The sequence below is a fragment of the Zingiber officinale genome, chromosome 2A (genome assembly GCF_018446385.1).
Source record: "Zingiber officinale cultivar Zhangliang chromosome 2A, Zo_v1.1, whole genome shotgun sequence".
Classification (NCBI taxonomy): Eukaryota; Viridiplantae; Streptophyta; class Magnoliopsida; order Zingiberales; family Zingiberaceae; genus Zingiber; species Zingiber officinale.
Window position 1 is genome coordinate 127,321,714 of NC_055988.1, and position 19,925 is coordinate 127,341,638.

General features: G+C 39.9%; 1 pseudogene; it reads right to left on the reverse strand.

The window, feature by feature from the left end:
• Nucleotides 1–1,462: 1,462 nt before the first annotated feature.
• On the reverse strand, nucleotides 1,463–2,987 carry LOC122039998 (annotated as a pseudogene).
• Between the last annotated feature and the right edge of the window lie 16,938 nt (nucleotides 2,988–19,925).

Sequence of the window (19,925 nt, forward strand, 5' to 3'; positions counted from 1 at the left end):
AGCTCGAGTCAACTCATTTAATATTCAAGCCGAATTCGAGCTCCAGTAATACTAGTTCGATGGCTTGTTGAGCTTTTTATCTATATCTATATATATAATATTATTTATCAAGCTCATGTTATACGGACTTAAGCTTTTCAAGTTGAGCTCGAGCTTTGGATTAAATGATCGTGTCAAACTCAAGCTCCAATTTACAAGTTCGATCAAGCTCGAGCCAGAGCCGAGCTAGCATAAAATGAGTCAAGACAAGCTCAACCCAAGGCTAGCTCAAGCTCAACTCGTTTACATTCCTAATTACGCTCACCACAAACACCCCTCGTAATTCATCCCAAGTTATATGAAAGGAGATAAATCATGAGTTCAACCTATAACTGTCCACCAAATTAACTAAGAGATAGAAAAAAAAATTCTAAAAATATACGTCCATTAAAAATTAATCTCTTACCTTATTATAATAAATTCATAATCGTCTAACTATTTGGGCATTAAGTGAGGCATCATCTCCTTTATAACCTAGTGACACGCATTTGAGAGAAAAAAGGTTTCAGAAAAAAAGGGAGAGAAAGACTTCAACTAAGGAGATAAAAGAGTGCCAATTTTGGAGGAAAAACTTCTAGTTGATACATATAAAATCTCTTTACATCATTCATTAAATGATGAATGAAGTAAATTAGTACATATAACAAATGCACTAATATCTTGATGCGGAGGGAGATGCTTGACGATCAATATGCATATTCAAGTTAAAATGACAATTATAATTTTGTAGGCAAATGATCTACAAGTAAAATATCATGCGTGTTAAAATGCCAATGGACATGCTTGACTAATATTTTAGAAATTATTCAATTTTTTTGGCGGGTGAGTGAAGGCGAGTATATTTGATAGAAAATACAAATTAAAATATCATTCCAATAGTAATCTAAAATCGAACATCCTGTTAACTATTTCGTAAAACAACACCCTTTTAAATTTTCTCAATTTCAATGTGATATGATTGTAGCAGGCTTGATCCACACATTATAAAACCATATAATTATCCTCCTTAATAACGATCAAAAATTAACTAGTAGTTTATCCTTCAACATCAGATTAACTAAATTAGATACTTATAGAAGTTGAAAGAGAAGCTATCTGACTGGGTTTTGATTGAAGTCATTCTCCGTTTTCTCGTAAGTTTAAGCAGGAATCTCACTCATGACCATATTAACATGGATGATAATTAAGTTCGACATCATTTTAACGCAAAAGAAGGGGAGCCTTGGCGCAACGATAAAATTGTTGCTTTATGATCAAAAGGTCACGGGTTCGAATCCTGAAAACAGCCTCTTGCAAAAAACAGAATAAGGCTGCGTACAATGGATCCTTTCCCGGGACCCCGCATAACGGGAATTTCGTGCACCAGACTATTTTTTTTTTTTATCATTTTATCGCAAAAACAACACAATAAAAAGACACCCATCTAGAATTTGAGTGCAGTCGTCCATGTTCCTTGAACACTGGGTTGCCTTGTGACATGTCTTGTTCTCAGCTTCACAACTTTCCTTCCCAGTGAATTCCTTAGTCTGGTGGTATGCAGCAGAACGTTCTCCGGCGTTAAATTTCTCCACTCGTTCTCAATGGTTCTCTGCAAGCCAGTGAAGAATTATATCTTTGGCAAACATAAAAATTGTGTGGCTCTTTCAAGCTAATTGTTCATTGAATCCAAATAATTAACTTGAGCCTCTTTCAAGCTAATTGTTTGAACCAAATTGTGTGGACGTGCCAGAAGAAAAAGTTCCAGCTCATGTTTGTGCATGTACAGAGTGCTAAAAGCAAAGAATTTTCTAACTGTAGATGCCCTTGAGGTGAGGATGTTGATTTCGAATGACCTCTGTAACTACCTCTAGCTGAGGATTCTTTTCCTTGAAGTTTGGCAGATGTGTTTCCATAAAGGCCCTGTTAATTGTCTGAATCTGGTCAAATATCGAAAACACAATCAAGGAACACAGACCTTCTACCATATTATGAAATCATGGGACAAATATTGCCAACTGTGAATGCGAGTATCAGAGTGAATGATACATTGCCCACTGAGATGATGAAAAAGAATGGAATTTAAGCGAATAACAAAATGCATTCCTAGAAAATGTCTCAGAACAACAATACAAGAAAGTATCCCAAGTGCGACATGGAGATGTTCAAATCTGAGCAAGGTCCTAATTCATAGTAGGAAAAAACTTTGTTGCATAAAGATTGTGGTGGAAGGAAATATTTCACATGACTATACTATGTACTTGAGCCATTTGAAATGATTAATAGCAGGGACGAACATTACATGTTAATCCAAAAGTTTAGAGTTTAGAATCCACAAATTGGTCAAATGACACCAAAAAAGCCATTAAACATTCTTTACCTGTTAAAGTAGCCACTAAAAAAAGCAGCATCCAGTGAACTAGAGTTTCTTTCCAAAACATTTCAGGCATCTTAAGATGAATACAGGAACCATTATAGACTATGATACAATAGTATTGTTATGGAGATAGACAAGTGTCAAACTTATCAAATTGCCAATGAACAGATCTAACAATGCATAACAAATACCCATGAATCAACTGAAAATATAATGAATCACCATTAATCTAAACAACATTAACATTTGAAAGGGATGAAATGTAAATACGCCGTCAATAAAAACAACATCATCATGAATTCAGGTATCAAACACGGGCAAAACTCACAAGCTCAACCAAAACTTGCAGCGCTGCAAACATGGATGAGGATCTATTACCGTGAAAAATAAATAAATATCTAAGCTACATGAAATAGATATGATACTGACAAGGTGCAAGGAAAGGTGAACTTGACTTACATCGACTCATGCAATGGATAACTTTGGTGAAAGAAAAAAAAACAATAAGAATTATACCTAATCCCCCTGCTACTTCCTCCTCAATCACAATAGCTCACTATCAGCTTCTGAAGTGCCAAACACCTCGCAGTGCCATCTTGCTAAAGTTTGATCAGAAGAAAGGGATCATTTAATTTAATCAGAAATATTAACAATAAGTTTGCTCTAGCCTGTAATCGGGTCAACGAGCTAGTTATCCGTTGACTTGGATTGTCGAGTCTAAATCGTAACTGGCTCAATAGGGGCCGAGTCGATTATCATTCATGAGCTGAATTAACTAACCTTCCATTAGTTAACCACCGATTCAAATTGACGGTTCGATGGATTTTTTTTTAGTTATAGCATTTGGAATTGCCTATCGTTGGAACCTCCGATTAATCGGTGGTTTTGATCGTTGAGAGAATAGGGTATTTTTTTTGTATTTTTTAACCGTTGAGATTATTTGATTATTTTTTATCAATGACTATGATTTCATTACTATTACTAATGCAGACGAGATAGCAATTATCACGCGAGCTAACGAAAATGAGAATTTGAGGAAAAAGTAGGAAGAAAATCTAAAGAAAACAAAGAAAAACCGTCATTTGCCAAAAATAGAAGTATTGTTAATAATAGAGGATAATTCTTACAACATCTAAATAGGTGTTTATATAACTCTAAGATTGAACAAAAGAAAGAATTCTTAATAATACAAATTTCTATTCCTTTCTTATAAAAAAAGGAAAGAAAATGATCGGAAAAGGAAATTTTTTTACATAAAGAAATTAATAAAAACATTACAATGATATAGATAAATCATAAGCCATAAATACCAAAAATACCATAAATATGAAAATTACTAAAAATAGTAAAAATATCTTCAGATGCTTTGAAATGGGCCTAAATGGTTGATTTTGGGGTTGAAATTTGATGGTTATAGGTTCCCCAAGACATAGCCTAATTCTGAGTTACGAGTCAAAAATTATGTTCTCCGGAAGATTAGGTTCTCCTATGTTGGTCCTACACTAGTTACTCTCCAAACTCTATAAATAAAAAAATTATTTCATCATTTTCACATCATCTTCTCTATTCTTAAATCTCGATCGCTTTCGAGCTCAATTCAACTCACTTTCGACTTCAATTCTACAATTATAATGGATAGATGAAGTTCACCATCTCGATCTCGAAGGGGCAAAGAAATAGTCAATCTGAATGAAGATCATGATATTCAATTTACCGATAATGAGCTCGAGGAAGTTCAGATACCTGAAACATAAGGAAGTATCTATGACAATACTTAAAGTTTAAGATGCTCTCCGCCTGCGCATGCCCTTGAGAAAAAAAATCACTTTTTAGCCACTTGGCGGTCAATTATAAGTTGATCTCATGATTTACCTCTATTCACATAATCTAGAGACGGGCTGTGAGGGACGTCTGGGGTGAATGCAATCACATTTTTGCTATAAAGGATGCTATACTCCTCTAAAATCATTTATTTTTACTAAAATTTTTGAGAATATCACTCTTCCGTGCGGAAAATTACGTGCAAAATATAAGCATTGTAAAGTTTCCTAATGGGTCATTGAAACGACATGTCAAAATGAAGCACTCGACTTAATATGAAATCGAACGTTCTCAAACGTAATTATCCAGATTTTCCTCGACTAATAGAGGTATCGATTCTGATTTATTTATGTACTCTGATAATAAGTTTAAAGAATAATTAGCTAAATTTGTTTTCATAAAATATTTTTCGTTTAGTTTTGGATGTAGATGCATTTTAAAATTTTTTTATCAATAATCACTTAATCCACCAAATGTGTGCCTCAAACAACATTTACTCATACAAATAAAAGAGTAATAAGACAAAAGAAAAAAACGAAAAAAATTAGTAAATTAAGTAATAAAATTTATGTTTTGATATTTGCATAAAAAAATAAGGTTTCAAAAACATATTTTAAAAATAGAATTTAAAATGTGTTTTAAATTTTGATAAATTAATACATATTTGAAATTGAATTTATATTTGTCGAAAGAAAATCTGTTTAAAAAAATTAAATAGAAAAATATCAGTTTTAAATTTATATAAAATAGAAAGAAATTTATTAGATAATTAAAATTTTATTTATTTTAATAAACTGAAGTATATTCTCATGTTCATGTTCTCTTTTGCGTATCTTGCCGAGGACATAGAAAGCAAGTAATCCAAAATCCCTAATCTTCTTCTCTCTTCCTCACGCTGCAACCGCCATGTGCCGCATAGGATGTCTGTCGACTTGATCTTGTCTCGCGGCCACTGCCACGACCGCTGTCTTAGGCTCTTAGCCGTGCGTGTGATCAAATCTCATGGCGGAGGCAGACTGTTAGAGTGTATACTAAAAGCTTAGCTTTTGTAAACATTTATTTGTTGAAATAAAAGAATCACATTGGTCAATTTCTGTATTTATTTGTTAAATATAATTGTTCAATTAATTTATATAGTAAATAACATGGAGTGTGGTGTCACACTCAGAAAATCATGTTGTCGGCTCTCTATAAAATATAAACAGTTGCTCGCGACTAAGATGGAAAGGAACAAATCATCAGTATAGTCGTAGTGTAATTAAGTATTAGTTTATCTTGACTAATAAATTATACTGATACACTTTAAGTGTATTGAGTAGGATCATTTAGGTAAGTTCTTTTTGTACTAACTTAGTAAAAAAACTAAACCTTAGTTATTATGGAAGTGTGTACTCTTAATCCTAATATAATAACAAACACATATATTTAATATTTATTTCTTTAACTTATCAAAGGGTGAGGTTTAGCTCGATAAATCAATATGCCTGATAAGTTGGGAAATGATATTACTTATAGAGTGTGTTGTTGATTATAGAAGGAATCTGTGTCCTAATTATCTACGTTGAGAATGCCCCCAAGAGGAGCTCATAAGGATTGCCATGTTAAACTCTGCAGGTGGACCTAGTCCAACATGACAATAAAGCTGAGTGGTACTACTCTTGGAGCTAGATATTAATTAAGTGAGTTGTCAGTAACTTACTTAATTAGTGGGCATTCGTAATCTTAAACACAGGGAGACTAACACACTCATGATAAGAAGGAGCCCATAATGTAATTTGGAATTGGTGCGGTAGTGCGGTAATAACTCTCTAGTGGAATGAGTTATTATCGATGAACTTGAGTTGTGTGTTCGGGGCGAGCATGGTGTTAGGATCGATGGACTCGGCTAGAGGGGGGGTGTGAATAGCCGCCCCAAATTCTTCGCGTTTCTTCCTACGATTAGGGTTAGCGCAGCGGAAATGAAACCGTAGAAACGAAAAGGAAGAAGACAAACCTCAAACTCGAACTCGACGATGTAACGAGGTTCGGAGATGATACTCCTACTCCTCGGCGTGTCCGTAAGGTGGACGAAGCCTATCAATCCGTCGGTGGATGAGTCCCCGGAGAACCGGCTAATATAAACTCCTTGTGGGTGGAGAAACCTCACCACAATCTTTGCAGCAGCAATAAGGAGATACAAAGAAGAGCAAGAACAAAATATACAATGAATGTACAAATACTCGCTTGCCTTCTCGTCGACTGAAGTCCCGGATGAAGCACCAACTTCACGGACGAATGCCAGCAAGCAACTCAGTCAAAGAAGCTCCCCCGAAGCTTCGGAGCTCAGCAAAGCTCAAGCACAGCTTTCAGAAGAACAGCAGCTCAAGGAGGAAGAAGAAGAGTAAGAGCGTTACCCACTGTAGAAGCCCTCGAACTCCTTTTATAACCTCTGATATCCTGAGCCGACCTGCGAACCTGCAAGCAAAAAGGCCAGAACACAGAAGCCCGAAATAGCCTAGCCGTTGAGTCACAACGGCTAGGGCTGGACCGATCAGGCTCCACCCTGATTGGTCCAGGGCACCTCTGATCGGTCCTGGGGACCGATCAGGCCCTAGTATGATCGGTCCTCGGACCGATCCCACCTCTCTGTAAGAGAGGTGGCTGCGTCTCTGATCGGTCGTGGAGACCGATCAGACTCCATGCTGATCGGTCCCCAGACCGATCAGTTCACTCACAGAATAGGTGGCTCAACTTCTCTGATCGGTCTCCAGATCGATCAGATGACTTACAGAACCCTTCTGTTTGTTATCTGATCGGTCACCAGACCGATCAGATACTCAGGCGTATCGCTGGATCGATCCACTGATCGATCCAGAGCTTGGTTTTTGCCCAAACCAAGTCCCAAGCCTTCCAAACCAACATCCGGTCAACCTTGACCTGTTGGTACATCATGCTTAGCATCCGGTCACTCCCTTGACCTGCTAAGACTCCCCACCAAGTGTCCGGTCAATCCCTTTGACCCACTTGGACTTTTCTCTTCGTGTCAAGTATCCGGTCACTCCCTTGAACTACTTGATCTTCTCAACACCAGATGTCCGATCACTCTTGATCCATCTGGATTTTCCCTTGCCCGGCTTCACTCACCAGGATCTTCACCTAGCTTCACTCACTAGGGTTTTCACCTGGCTTCACTCACCAGGATTTCCAATCTGCCCGGCTTCACTCACCAGGACTTCCCAACTGCCTGGCTTCACTCACCAGGACTTCCCAACTGCCTAGCTTCACTCACTAGGACTTTCCGACTGCCTGGCTTCACTCACCAGGACTTCCACCTAGCTTCACTCACTAGGATTTTCACCTGGCTTCACTCACCAGGATTTCCCAACTGCCTGGCTTCACTCACCAGGACTTTCCCGTCTGCCTGGCTTCACTTACCAGGACTTTTCCACATCCGGTCCAGAGAACGAGCTACCGAGCCCTCTCTGACCACAGTTCGGAGAACGAGCTACCGAGCCCTCTCCGACTTCCATCCGGTCCAGAGAACGAGCTCCCGAGCCCTCTCTGACCACAGTCTGGAGAACGAGCTACCGAGCCCTCTCCGACTTCCCATGTGCCAAGCTTCCATACTTGGACTTTTCCCGTGCCAAGCTCCCTGCTTGGACTTTTCACCATGCCAAACTCCCTGCTTGGACTTTTCCCATGCCAAGCTCCCTGCTTGGACTTTTCCCGTGCCAAGCTCCCTGCTTGGACTTTTCCCGTGCCAAGCTCCCTGCTTGGACTTTTCCGAGTCAGGTCAACTCACCTCGGGTCAACCAGGTCAACCTTGACCACGGGTTGCACCCACAATCTCCCAAGCTTGTATCCTTGTCAAACATCAAGATACAACCATTGTCAAACATAACTCGTCAAACATCAAAACACAACTCGAGTCAAGTCAACTCGAGTCTGGTCAACCAGATCAACCTTGACCTAAGGTTGCACCAACAATCTCCCCCTTTTTGATGTTTGACAAAACCCATAATCAAACCCATAATCAAGTTAGGTAAACCCGATAACCTAACTTAGGTTTTCCAATGTTCTTCCCTGAACATTCTCTATTCTCCTCAAACCTACACTCTCCCCCTTTTTGACACACATCAAAAAGAGTGAATCAAGGTCAAGAGTTTCTTTCTAATGAAGGTCCCATACCTTTCATTGAAACCCTTAATTTCCCCCTTGATACAAAGGTCAACAATTAATTTAGTGATAATCCCATATCACTCAAGTCTTTAGGAGTAAAAACTCCCCCTAAAAGTCAACTCCCCCTTGACTAATAGGTAAAACTCCCCCTAAAGGTCAACTCCCCCTTGACCATTGCACCAACAATGTCTTGGAGAGTTTCAAACCTTTAGAACTCTAAAACACCACTTTTATAGCTGTAATTTCAGACAAACAGTCGAAGTTCAGCAACTTGGCACGCCCTGATCGGTCACCAGACCGATCAGGAATTCCCTGGATCGGTCACGGTGACCGATCCAGGCACCCCTGGACCGATCAGAATCCCCTCTGATCGGTCCACAACTCTGATTTCTGATTTCTGACTCCTTCTCCCGAAATTCAGAAACCTCTAGAAAATCACAGAAAATTCGAAAAATTATGAAATTTTGAGGATACATTCCTCATACCACATACTATCATGGGAAAATAGTTTTCTATGAAAATAACTTCCATTTTCAAAACTTGATACAAAGTTCGAAAAACTTTGAAATAGTTCAAGTTTAACTCAACTTTGTATCACTTTGCTCAATGATGAATGCTATCACTAGAAAAGCTTCATCAAGGTTTTTCAAATCAATTTTGAAATGATTTTAAACCATTTAATTTAGGACCACAATCTTTGGGCTAAATGTACATGACTTGTACATAAGCTTTCCCTATGATCCCCAATTTTGAATTAGGCTCATCTAGGTACAAGAACTATGCACCTTGTTCCTAACTCATCATCCTAATATCTCACACACATCTAAGGTGTATCAAACACATCCAAGTCAATTTTGATGTGAGATATGAGTTTAGGTTATCTTAGGCTAAGGTCTCATGCATTTTCTAAACATCAATTTGATCTCCATATCAAATTATGTTTTTAACCTTAAATCAATTTCATTGATTATAAATGCACAAGATGATGACATGGCATAAAATAGTATCATAAATGAATACATGTGCCAATGTCATGATGTCATGGCATAAAGTATGAAACTTAAATAAAGCATGACATTTAACTAACCTAAGCATTATCATGACATTTTAAATGATCATAAAATAAATATGATGTCATGACATAGCATATGACAAACAATATATGGTAAATAGCACATAAAGGTATAGAAAATACCTAATTCTAGCCTTAGTTGTCATTTTTGATAATTTCGATCATTTTTCCATAAATTCTATATTCCTAAGTGTGGTAGACCTAAAATCATATCCTCAAGACTTTTAGATCACTATGTGCCAACTAGATTGACTCTAGAAAATTCCTCAAATGTGGTTGGCACATCCTAATCACCTTAGGAATAATTTTCAATTTCATTTTCAAGGCTTGATTGCACCTTGAAAATTCCTAAAGTGCCACCTTTTGCCATGATTAGGTTAACTACCTATTCAAGTAAGGTTGGCACACCCTAACTCATCTAGCGTGATGAAATCACGCTCCTAGGAACCCAATACCTATTTGAGCTCATTGGGTTCACTAAGTATTCACTAGGGATGACTTCCCTAGCAACCCTTCTAATGACCCTCCTAGGCTTTGAAGCCTTGGTCATTTGGGACTCATCAAGATCAACTCTAGGGGTGACTCCCCTTGTGACCTTGGTGATGGTCTTCCTAGCCCTAGATTTTGTTCCATAATCGAATGGAACATTGTGATAAGTGGGCTTGACCATTTGGGACTTAGATTTGTGACCCAAACCTTTCATGTCCTTGGACTTTTGCTTTTGACCCTTAGACCCTAGAGTTGACTTCTCCAAATTCTTAAGGGTCTTTTCTAGAATGTCAAGTCTTGACCTCAAGACTTGATTTTCCTTCCTTAATACCTCAAGACTTGATTTATCATTTTTCTTTGAGGTATTCCTAGGCATATGTCTAGTTGTTTTGGGATTCCTACCTTGGTTCTCCTTAACCTTAGATGAGTTAAACCTAGGGTTGACTTTCCTAGTGTTATCCTTATCTAGGCTCACATGTTTGGCACCTAAGCATGTGTATCGATTTCTATAATTATCATGCTTATCATTATTGTCAATTGCAATCAAACTACTAGCATGCATCTTACTAGTATTGCAAGAGTGAGACTTAAATGTTACCTTAGGGTTTGCCTTCCCTCCCCCTATTGACGTGCTCGGTCTCTTGTCCTTGTGAGGTTGCCTCCCCCTCGGACATTGACTCCTATAGTGTCCCCTTCGCTTGCATTGGAAGCACACCACGTGCTCCTTGCCCTTGCGTGTTGGGACTCCGGCTTCCTTGACCTTTGGCGCCGGTGGAGTCTTTCTAACCCTCTTTGGACATTTACTCTTGTAATGTCCAAATTCCCTACACTCAAAGCACATTATGTGTAATTTGCTAGAAACTAAATGGCTTGAGTTACCTAGAGCTGAGGATGGATGAACGCTCTCTCCTTCATCCCTTTCGGAGATAGAAGCTTCTTCTTCTTGCTCCGAACTTGAAGAAGAACTCTCCTCTTCTTCTTCTTTAGATGTTGAGTGGCCCTCAACTTCTAAATCCATCCCTCCATGATGTGAACTCCTTGGCTCACTTGACTCCTCTTCATGGCTTGAAGTGGAGTTCCCCTCATGGAACTTAGCCAAGTTGTTCCACAACTCCTTGGCATTGTTGTATCCACCTATCTTACATAGAATGTCATTAGGTAATGAGAATTCAAATACTTTCATTACCTCATCGTTGATTGTAGAATGGTGGATTTGTTCCTTTGTCCACTTCTTCTTCTCGAGTGGTTTTCCTTCCTTATCCATTGGAGGCTTGAAACCTAATTGAACACAACTCCAATTTTCAAGGTTAGTCATAAGAAAATACTTCATCCTTACCTTCCAATACGCGAAGTCGTCGCGATCGTAGAAGGGTGGAATCGTGATATCCTCTCCGAATTGATCCATCTCTAGCTTGTGCTCCCTCGGGTGTGAATCCGACGAAGAGCGACCTCGCTCTGATACCACTTGTTAGGATCGATGGACTCGGCTAGAGGGGGGGTGTGAATAGCCGCCCCAAATTCTTCGCGTTTCTTCCTACGATTAGGGTTAGCGCAGCGGAAATGAAACCGTAGAAAAGAAAAGGAAGAAGACAAACCTCAAACTTGAACTCGACGATGTAACGAGGTTCGGAGATGATACTCCTACTCCTCGGCGTGTCCGTAAGGTGGACGAAGCCTATCAATCCGTCGGTGGATGAGTCCCCGGAGAACCAGCTAATATAAACTCCTTGTGGGTGGAGAAACCTCGCCACAATCTTTGCAGCAGCAATAAGGAGATACAAAGAAGAACAAGAACAAAATATACAATGAATGTACAAATACTCGCTTGCCTTCTCGTCGACTGAAGTCCCGGATGAAGCACCAACTTCACGGACGAATGCCAGCAAGCAACTCAGTCAAAGAAGCTCCCCCGAAGCTTCGGAGCTCAGCAAAGCTCAAGCACAGCTTTCAGAAGAACAGCAGCTCAAGGAGGAAGAAGAAGAGTAAGAGCGTTACCCACTGTAGAAGCCCTCGAACTCCTTTTATAACCTCTGATATCCTGAACCGACCTGCGAACCTGCAAGCAAAAAGAACAGAACACAGAAGCCCGAAATAGCCTAGCCGTTGAGTCACAACGCTAATCGAGCTCCACCCGATCGGTCCAGGCTTCTCCGATCGGTCATGGGGACCGATCAGGCCCCGATCGGTCCTCGGACGATCCCACCTCTCTATAAGAGAGGTGCGTCTCTGATCGGTTGTGGTGACCGATCGAGACTCCTGATCGGTCCCGCACCGATCATCTTTCCCACCGGTGCCTTCTTCGATCGACCTCGATCGGTCTTGATCCGATCGATAACACTGAAGCTCACTGTGTGGTTACTGATCGGTCACCAGACCGATCCCGATAACCAGTGTATCACTGGATCGATCCACTGATTGATCCAGAGCTTGGTTTTTGCCCAAACCAAGTCCCAAGCCTTCCAAACCAACATCCGGTCAACCTTGACCTGTTGGTACATCATGCTTAGAATCCGGTCACTCCCTTGACCTGCTAAGACTCCCCACCAAGTGTCCGGTCAATCCCTTTGACCCACTTGGACTTTTCTCTTCGTGTCAAGTATCCGGTCACTCCCTTGAACTACTTGATCTTCTCAAGACCAGATGTCCGATCACCCTTGATCCATCTGGATTTTCCCTTGCCCGGCTTCACTCACCAGAACCTTCACCTAGCTTCACTCACTAGGGTTTTCACCTGGCTTCACTCACCAGGATTTCCAATCTGCCCGGCTTCACTCACCAGGACTTCCCAACTGCCTGGCTTCACTCACCAGGACTTCCCAACTGCCTAGCTTCACTCACTAGGACTTTCCGACTGCCTGGCTTCACTCACCAGGACTTCCCAACTGCCTAGCTTCACTCACTAGGACTTTCCGACTGCCTGGCTTCACTCACCAGGACTTCCACCTAGCTTCACTCACTAGGATTTTCACCTGGCTTCACTCACCAGGATTTCCCAATTGCCTGGCTTCACTCACCAGGACTTTCCCGTCTGCCTGGCTTCACTTACCAGGACTTTTCCACATCCGGTCCAGAGAATGAGCTACCGAGCCCTCTCTGACCACAGTTCGGAGAACGAGCTACCGAGCCCTCTCCGACTTCCATCCGGTCCAGAGAACGAGCTCCCGAGCCCTCTCTGACCACAGTCCGGAGAACGAGCTACCGAGCCCTCTCCGACTTCCCATGTGCCAAGCTTCCATACTTGGACTTTTCCCGTGCCAAGCTCCCTGCTTGGACTTTTCACCATGCCAAACTCCCTGCTTGGATTTTTCCCATGCCAAGCTCCCTGCTTGGACTTTTCCCGTGCCAAGCTCCCTGCTTGGACTTTTCCGAGTCAGGTCAACTCACCTCGGGTCAACCAAGTCAACCTTGACCACGGGTTGCACCCACAATCTCCCAAGCTTGTATCCTTGTCAAACATCAAGATACAACCATTGTCAAACATAACTCGTCAAACATCAAAACACAACTCGAGTCAAGTCAACTCGAGTCTGGTCAACCAGGTCAACCTTGACCTAAGGTTGCACCAACACATGGGATACTCAAGCTCATCGGAAGGCCAAAACCAATTTCTCCTCTAGGTCCCTGTCGTAGCCTCATTATAGCCTCAAGTCCATCCAAATGTAAGGCTCTTCTTGGTGTCCAAGAAGTGGGCCGGTCCAATGCTTGGTGACCAAGCAAGGGTCGGCCACATCCTCTCCTATAGGGGCCGACCCTTTGCTTGGTGACCAAGCATGAAGAGGTATGTGGCCGACCCTTTGCTTGGTGACCAAGCATGAAGAGGTCAGCCACAATAATTCAAAAAGGGAGGGTTGTTTTGAATTTTTAAAATCTTCTCTTTGTAGAAAACTATAAGTTTTAAAAGAGATATTTTAATTTTCAAAACTTTCCTTATTTGAATTAGGCCACATGTTTTAATAGAGAGTTTTTAAAAGTTTTAAAATTTTCCTTTTTTAACCATCCTCATGGTTTAAGAAAAAAGGGAGATAAGTTTTAAAATTAAAATTTTCTATTATCATGTTAAAAAAGGAAATCTTATAAGAGAAGTTTTAAATTTTAAAATATGGTTTTAATTTTTAAAACTTTCCTTTTTTAACTCTAGAAAAGAGAGCTTGTAAAATTTTATAAGAGTTTTCTTCTTGTAAAATTTTATAAAAAAATTATTTTTCTTTCCTAAATATGGTGGTCGGCCACCTTGCTTGGTGTCCAAGCAAGGGGCCGGCCAATCCCAATCCTAAACCAAATAGGATTGATCACAACCATTGATTGGTGATTGATTCAATCAAGAGGAAAGAAAAGAAAAAATTAAAAGGGAAAAGGAAAAACTTTTGGATGATTTTATTTTTTGTAAAAAAATTTCCCTTATTTGCCTTGGGCAAGTAATATAAAAGAAGGGGTGAGGGGGATTCATGAGACACAACTCTTATTCTTTTGCTTGGGTGATCTCTTGGTGGCCGGCCCTCTCCTTTCTCTCTTTCCCTTTGCTCTCTTCTCCTTGGTGGTGGTGGTGGCCGAATTCTAGAGGAAGAGGAAGGACTCTTTTAGGTGGTGTTCATCTTGGAGGATCGTTGCCCACACGACGTCCAAGGCGAGGCGAGGAATACGGCAGAAGATCTTGAGGTCATTAGCTTACAAAGAGAAGGTATAACTAGTATTTTTCTTCCGTGTCATACTAGTTATTTTTCTTTGTATGAATTCTAAATACAAGAGGCAATTAGATCTAGTTTAATAGAATTTATTTTTTGATTTTGTGTTTTCTTCTTTTTTGAATTTGTGATTCGATTGTTCTTTTTGGTTAACCTAGAGTTATTTAAGGAAATAAATATTAGCTTTCCTTAAAAGACTTTGCCTAGGCGGTGGTGGTTGCTCCCATATCCAAGAAGGCCATGTGCCTCGCCATGCAATTCTGGAAGCCAATTTTGGAAATTAATATTTATGGAATTAATAACCTAGGTATATTTGAATCAATAGTGTTAAGTTCTGCTTGCAATTCAAATCTAAACCATTAAGAACAAATAAGTTAAATTTGGAATCAATGATGTTAAGTTCCGTCTGTGATTCCTAATTTAACTTCTAAAGAACACAATAGGTTATTTAAGGAAAGGTTCGACACTTGTACAAAAATTTTGTACAGTGGAACCGGTACGTTTTCCTAGGATTAACCAACAATTGGTATCAGAGCTAGGGTTTGCCTCTGTGTATTTTTAGAATTCAAATAGGTTATGCACATGTCATACATAATTTAGGCAGGAAAATAGTAGGATGTGCTAACTCTTTGGTTGCATGCTTCAACTATTATGGCTTATTGATATTGTGTGTGATTGGACCATTGGACATGTCAAGGGTATTATTTGTGTGCATGATTGTGTGTATTAAAATACAGCAGGAGCTGTATTATTTTTTTTTGGAATTTTATTTTTTTTCGATCTAGAATACATGTACATTCCCTCGTGGAATATAGGATCGATATATGTAAAATTCTATTTTTGTCGCGGATCAGATTCTTGCAAGGCGTGGTACTTTTGGAGCACCGGAGGCGCAGCGGAATAAGAAGCAAGAAGGATGCAACAACTCGACCCGATGATGGTGGCTAAAGATGGCAGCAGCTAAGGTTGGAGCATACTAAAGACAGTGATGGAAAATGCCATAATAGTTGGAAAATTAATTTCCAAATTTATTACTTTTATTTACTGTGATGTTTATATGCATGTGATGTATGCTAGGATAGGTTAAAAATCCTCATTTTTAAATAACTAAGTGGGAGAGGGATTTTAATAAATCCCATGGTCTCAATTACTGGTTTGTAAGTGATGCAACAAGCCTGCGTGTTGGCTCTGAGTGCCTCCCTTCACAACGGATGAGTTTGTTGCGGATCACTAGATCAAACTTCCTTTTATGGATGGTTATAGGAAATTATTTAGGAGCGTGTGATCTTCTCCAACTGAAGGAGCACAATCCTATTTAATGGACTTAGTATCAAGTAATGGTATACACTTAGATACATTCAATAGTATCCTCCCCAATGGAGTCACTGCTATTGTCTTGTGTGACCAAAGTGAAACTAACTATTAATTTTATTTGTCATAAAGTTAGAATGACAAGATAATAAAATTAATGGGTTACACCCTCCTCTTACAAATGATGAATTTGTATACGTCCACACTAACGTGGCATGCAATATTCACGGTGATTTGAGGTGTTGGTTAATTTAAAATAGTATTGTTTGAGAAATCAATATTATTCTAAATTTAGAGTCTTGACCAAAGTTTATTTTTTGTGATTCTTAGGATGACTTTCAACCCACTAGCCATTATACTGAAAGAAAACAAACTTACTGGTCCCAACTATATTGATTGGAAAAGAAACCTGGACATAGTTCTTACTGCTGAAAGCTATAAGTTTGTACTGACTGAAGCTTGCCTTGATGCACCTGACGGTGACTCTACCCCAGAGGAGATTGAGTATCATAAGAAATGGGTAAAAGCTGATGAGATGGAGCGGTGTTACATTTTGGCATCAATGTCAAATGTATTGTAACATCAGCATCAAGACTTACCAACAGCTTATGATATAATGAACAATCTCAAAGAACTCTTTGGGCACAAGAGTCGGACTGCTAGGCAAGAGGCAATGAGAAAGCTAATGACAGCCACCATGTCTGAGGGGACACCCGTAAGGGACCATATCCTCAAAATGATGGCTTATCTAAATGAAATACAAATCCTTGGAGGAGAAATTGATGGGGAAACCCAGGTCGATATAATTATCCAAATGCTACCCAGAAGTTTTGAGCAGTTCCGCCTGAACTATAACATGAACAAAAGAGAGTATACGTTGGCGGAACTTCTGACAGAACTACAGGCAGCAGAAGGAATATTTCGTCACAGTTATCAGATTCACTATGCTGAAAATGGTTCTACTTCTAAGTCGAAAGGCAAGAAGAAGAAGAAGTGTCTCTTTTAAGAAAGAAGGTGAATAAACCTCAGTCAGATGGAAAGTCGGAATGAAGAAGTCAAGGGCAAGTACTTCATCCGCAAGCGCCCCGGACATTGGAAAGCTGATTGTCCTCGTATGAATCGTAACAATAAAGGTATATCTCATACTCTAGTAGTTGAAACATGTTTAGCGGTGTTATCTACCAAGACCTGGTGTGTAGATACGGGAGCCACTGATTCTTTACAGGGGTTCCAGGAAACCCGGCGACTATTTGATGGAGAGATAACCGTCTATATGGGCAATGCTACTAAGGTGGCGGCTGTTGCAGTGGGAGACGTCTACTTATCTTTTGATAGTGATAGAAATTTGGTTTTAAGAAATTGTCTTTATGTACCCAGTTTTAGAAAGAATTTAATTTCAGTTTCTAAACTGTATCTGGATGGATATTCAGTTTCTTTTAGTAACAATGTGGTTATAAAGAGAAATAAGGTGATTATCTGTTCTGGTGCATTATTGGTTGGCAATTTATACACTTTAATCCAATTTCTCCCACAAAGTAAAATATGAAAATTAATAACACATCTTCTAACTCTAAAAAGAGAAAAGAACCTTCGGAAATGAACCAAACATATCTTTGACATCTAAGGCTTGGACATATTAACTTAAGTATAGGATTCAAAGACTTGTAGCCGATGGACTATTGGGTTCATTAGAGTTGGAAAACTTTCCAACATGTGAATCCTGCTTGGAAGGTAAAATGACCAAGAGACCTTTTAAGGCCAAGGGGTATAGAGCCAAAGATGCGTTAGAACGGGTTCATTATGATTTGTGTGGTCCTATGTCTATCCAGGCAAGAGGAGGTTATGAATACTTTGTCTCCTTTATAGACGATTATTCAAGATACGGATACATTTACCTGATGCGCCGTAAGTTTGAATGCTTTGACAAGTTCAAAGAATATAGGGATGATGTGGAGAAACGTCTTAGTAAAAGTATCAAGACACTACGGTCTAACCGTGCACTACAAGAAATTTTGGATTTAACCACACCTAATAGACAACAGTTTTTCAAGAAATTGTTGTCTTTTTTCCATGTAACAACAGTTTTATTGAAAACTGTTGTTGTTCACCATAATGTTTTTTAAATAACAACAGTTTTTCAAAAAACTGTTGTCTAATGTGTGTCAAAGACAACAGTTTTAAAAAACTATTGTCTTTTAGTGTTGCTTATGTGATAATATACAATAGTTTTATTAAACTATTGTCTATTGAATGTTGTTGAATCCTAAAAACACAACAATTTTTTTAACTTCCTGAAAAAAAACCTAAAACCCACTTCTCTGTGACCCTTCAACGAACAAAAACCTATCTCCGACTCCTCCTTCGCGACTCCTCCGCGAAAGACGCTCTCGTCGCTCTCGCTGCTTTGCCTTTAAAGTGTTAGCGCATCGACTTTTCGGCGCTTCCTTGGGAGGTAGAATTTTTTAAAAATTTTTAGAAATTTTTTAGAATATAAACGGAGTCGGTATGACACATTTAATAGGGTAAATCGATTAAACTTAGAGAAAGCCTATTTCGAGTACCAATAAAGTGGGAGTTTATTTATTTAATAACCTACATATATATATCTAAACAATCTCATTTTTTTTCCCATTCCTCCTCTTCTCCTGCCGATCTCACCGTCACCGCGATCTCCTCTTCATTGCTGACCTCCGACGCAGCCGGCGCTGCCCTCACATTCCCGAAGACACAGCTCTCCCCGTGCCCTAGTTTCATATTGCAGTCGCACCGCCGCCCTTTCCCCTCTCCCGTGCCCTAGTTTCCCCTCTCCCGATCTTGCCGACGTCGAGCTCCTCTATGAGATATCGGAAAATTAATTAAATAGGGTTATTTAATTAATAGCCTTATAGATTTTTTTCAGAATTTTTAGAAATATTCTGGAAATTTTTTGAAGCTCATGCGACGTGTTTTGAGGGGACGAAATTACGGGTACGGATAAGGCCTGTTTGGGATACCCGTTTAATTGAGGAAATGTTTAATTATTTATATTCCTTTTCTTATTATTTCTCCCTAACGTCGATCCCGATCCGAGTTCCTCACCTCTCCCGAACCTTTTCCTTTCTTCCCTTCTTCCTCTGTTCTTTCTCGCGGACAACACTAAGGCGACGGGCAACAGAGTTCTACCTCTGATGATCGTCGACGTCGACTAGTAGCATGTCGCCGGAGCTTGCTAGAGATCGAAGCCCGGATCATCCTGATCTCTTCTTCTTCTCAACTCTTTTCACCCGAGCCCTAGGTTTTTCCGTCGCCGAGTCCTCCCTCTCCTCTCTCACGCGACGCCGACACTACCGAGCTCTCCCTTCCTTCGCAAAGCCGTCATTGCCTTGGCTTGAGGACAGATCGACAACGCCGTTGATCGAGGGAGTGCGTAAGTTCCCTGTGCTCCGATTTCCCCTGGATCGTCGCCGGCGTCTGAGGTATAGTCGTGCCCTAATTTTTGTTCTGGTGCCGTGGGATCAAGCTAGAGCCATCCGATCGCCGGCGTGAGGTTGCCTTAGGGCTTCGAAGGTAAGCAACCAACCCTAATATCTGAAGAGAATCACCATTGTATTTCGTTTTAATACTCTTTTTATATTTTGGATGATAATTTGCTTCATTTTGATTCATATTATGTGATTTTGCACAGGACAAAAAGTCATTACAGTTAGGGCCTGAGGACAACCTTTATGTGGAGGGTTTTGCATCAAATCTTTTTGCAAAGGCAGATAAGCAAGATCGTGCTGGTCGTGCAGATCTGTATGTGAAGGAACATGTTTCTTTATCATTTTCTTATCTATCTAGGCATATCTATTAAGACATTTCACTGGCTTTTCTTAGTCTCACAATGGTTGGGAAATTAAGTACTAGTAATATTACAGGAATACTGCAAAAACTTTTTATGCTGCAAGTATCTTTTTTGAGATACTATATCAATTTGGTGAACTTCGGCCTGAAGTAAGTTTTGCACTTTGCCATTTTATAA